The sequence below is a fragment of the Pan troglodytes genome, chromosome 13, assembly GCF_028858775.2.
Source record: "Pan troglodytes isolate AG18354 chromosome 13, NHGRI_mPanTro3-v2.0_pri, whole genome shotgun sequence".
Taxonomy (NCBI): domain Eukaryota; kingdom Metazoa; phylum Chordata; class Mammalia; order Primates; family Hominidae; genus Pan; species Pan troglodytes.
The window spans coordinates 53,203,084-53,206,434 of NC_072411.2; positions in this window are offsets into that span (position 1 = coordinate 53,203,084).

Genomic DNA, 3,351 nt, shown 5'->3' on the forward strand with positions numbered 1-3,351 from the left:
CGTTGAACTCTGGCAAATAAGAAGTCAGGCTATTATTTGGTTTTCAAATGAGAGATGCCAGAGGAAGAACTATCAGCATAATTCAGGATAGCTCAAAGAGCAACACCAGGGTTGATATGGAGTGGAGCCTCCTTGTCCGGCAAGCCATTTCAGGCGTCTTCATTTTATGCAGAAGTCTGTAGAGGTTGAGTAAATCACTGCCCCCAGGCTTGTCTTCTTGGTGTATTTATTTTCCTAAGGTCAAAGGAAGGTAGACTAGAAGTACGTTTACCCCTGAGCTCCAAAGTCAACCTGGCTGGAACTGAATCTTGTGGCATAAACACTTTTACAGCTGGGTGGTTTCATTATGAGATTTAAAACCTAGTATCGCCAACAACAGAAGGTCTCTATAAAATAGGAGGCATAGCAATAAAGAAAGACAAATGAAAATGGGAATATATATAGGTGGCACATCTGGCCCAGATGGGTAAAATCTGAGCCCATCAGATGGCCCATTGGAGTTATCTTGATACCATGAACATCCCTGCTTCCCTTCACTCTGCCCTAGTATTTTCTAAATTGAATCTTTAGTCTACCTTCACGCACTTAATGCTTTTCTCTCCTCCCTACCCCAAACATCCTTTTTGTATAATCAGGGCTCCCAGCATAGAATCTAAATGCTGTGTCCTATCTGGGTATGTCCAACAGTGAAAATATTTCCAGATCCCAGGAAAGCTGGAGCAATTACTCTTACTTTTCTTAGCCATGCTTTCCCAGCTACACTATTCAAAGTTGTGCTTATTCAGGGTTGATAGTTAAAATATTTAATGATGGGAATTGAAGGGACATCCATGTTCCTACTGGCATCTGCCTACTGAACATCAATCAGTCCACCATTTAGGACATAGACTACTACAGTCTGGCATAAATATTTTGAATTCTCAATAAAACAATAGCGTTCCAGACCCCAAGAAACAGGGTAAAATGAAAGTTTTATTTTATATATTTAAGGTGTATAATATGATGTTTTGATATACATAACGTTATGTGTCACTAACAACAGGGATATGTTCTGAGAAACATGTTGGTAGGCAATTTCATCATTGTGTGAACACCACAGAGTGCGCTTACCCAAACCTAGATGGTACAGCCTATTACAGACCCAGCTATATGGCACAGCCTATTGCTCCTAAGCTACAAACCTGTACAGCATGTTACTGCACTGAATACTGTAGGCATTTGCAACACAGCAGTAAGTATGTGGTATCAAAACATATCCAAACACAGAAAAGGTACAGTAAAAAAAAAAATGGTGTAAATAAAAAATGGTACACCTGTATATGGTACTTACTATGAATGGAGCTTGCAGACTGGAAGTTGCTATAGGTGAGTCAGTGAGTGAGTGGTGAGTGATGGGAAGGCCTAGGACATTACTGTCCACTACTATAGACTTTATGCACACTGTATACTTAGGCTACACTAAATTTATTTTTTTTAATTTTTTCTTCAATAATAAATTAATGTTAGCTTACTGTAACTTTTTTACTTTATAAACTTTTAAAGTTTTTTGAAATTTTTTACTCTTTTGTAATAACACAGCTCAAAACACACTTTATACAACTGTACAAAAATATTTTTTTATATCCTCATCCTATGAGCTTTTTTCTATTTTTAACATTTTCAACTCTTTTTTTACTTTTTAAACTTTCTTATTAAAAACAAAGACATAAGCACACATGTTAGCCTAAGCCTACCCAGGGTCAGGATCATCAATATCACTGTCTTCCACTGACACATCTTGTCCCACTGGAAGGTCTTCGGGTCAATAACACGCATGGAACTGAGGCTGTTTACAGTTAATTTTTTTTTATAACTAGGACACTCTAAAATTAACATTAAAAGTATAATGTAGTTAATACATACATCAGTGACATAGTCATTTATTGTCATTATCAAGTATTCTGTATGTACATGATTATATGTGCTCTATGTTTATACAACTAGCAGCACAGTAGGTTTGTTTACACCAGCTTGTTTATGGCACGAGCATGTGACCAATTGTTGCACTACAACATTACCATGGCCAAGACTTCACTAGGTGATAGGAATTTTTCTGCTCTATTATAATCTTTTTTTTTTTTTTTTTTTTTGAGACCGAGTTTCGCTCTGTTGCCAGGCTAGAGTGCAGTGGTGCGATCTGGGCTCACTGCAACCTCCGCCTCCCAGGTTCAAACGATTCTCCTGCCTCAGCCTCCCAAGTAGCTAGGACTACAGGTGCGTGCCGCCAAGCCCAGCTAATTTTTGTATTTTTAGTAGAGACAGGGTTTCACCATGCTGGCCAGGCTGGTCTCAATCTCTTGGCCTCGTGATCTGCCCACCTTGGCTTCCCAAAGTGCTGGAATTACAGGCATGAGCCACCGCACCCGGCCTATAAACTTCTGAGACCAACTTTGTATATGTAGTCCATCGTTACCTGAAACATCATTACGCAGCACATAACTGTACATATGGACAGTGAAAAGTTACTATAGCCAAGCAAATTAACATGTCCATTATCGCACATAGTTACCAATTTTTTCTTTGTGGCAAGAGCATCTAAAATCTATTCTTTTGGCAAAAATCCCGAGTACAGTACGGTATTATTCAGTACAGTCCTCATGTTGTATATTAGATCTCTAGACTTGTTCATCCTTCGCATCCTCTGACCTGTATCTCTCTCTCTCTCCCGCTCCTGGTAATCACTGTTTTATTCTTTATCTCTGTGTTGTGACTTTTTTAAAAAGAGTTTACTAATGTATCCATAGCTACACCACTGTTAAACAGATCCAGATGGACTTGTGCTCTTTTAAATACATTGTTATAGCAGATTATGTTACAATAAGGGTTCATTATATATTTAATTAGCATTCACTACACTCTATTTTTAGCTGAGTCCTATTATTTCCACACATCTCACCACACTAACATATATGCATCTGTTTTCTGGTAAAAACATACACCAGAAAAAAATGATAAAATCAGAAATTAATTTTACTTATGAAAGTCAAATGTCTTAAACAAAAGGTGGCCCAACCTCTACTGAACGTTTTTCCCTCTCAAGCATTAGTTCTTTTCTAATGGAAGCTGTACCATCCTCAAATTCTTTTTTTTTTTTTCTTTTGAGATAGAGCCTTGCTCTGTCGCCCAGGCTGCAGTGCAGTGGTGCAATCTTGGCTCACAGCAACTTCTGCCTCCCGGGTTCAAGCGATTCTCCTGCCTCAGCTTCTCAAGTAGCTAGGATTACAGGAGCGTGCCACCATGCTTGGCTAATTTTTATATTATTAGTAGAGATGGGGTTTTGCCATGTTGGCCAGGCTGGTCTCAAACTCCTGA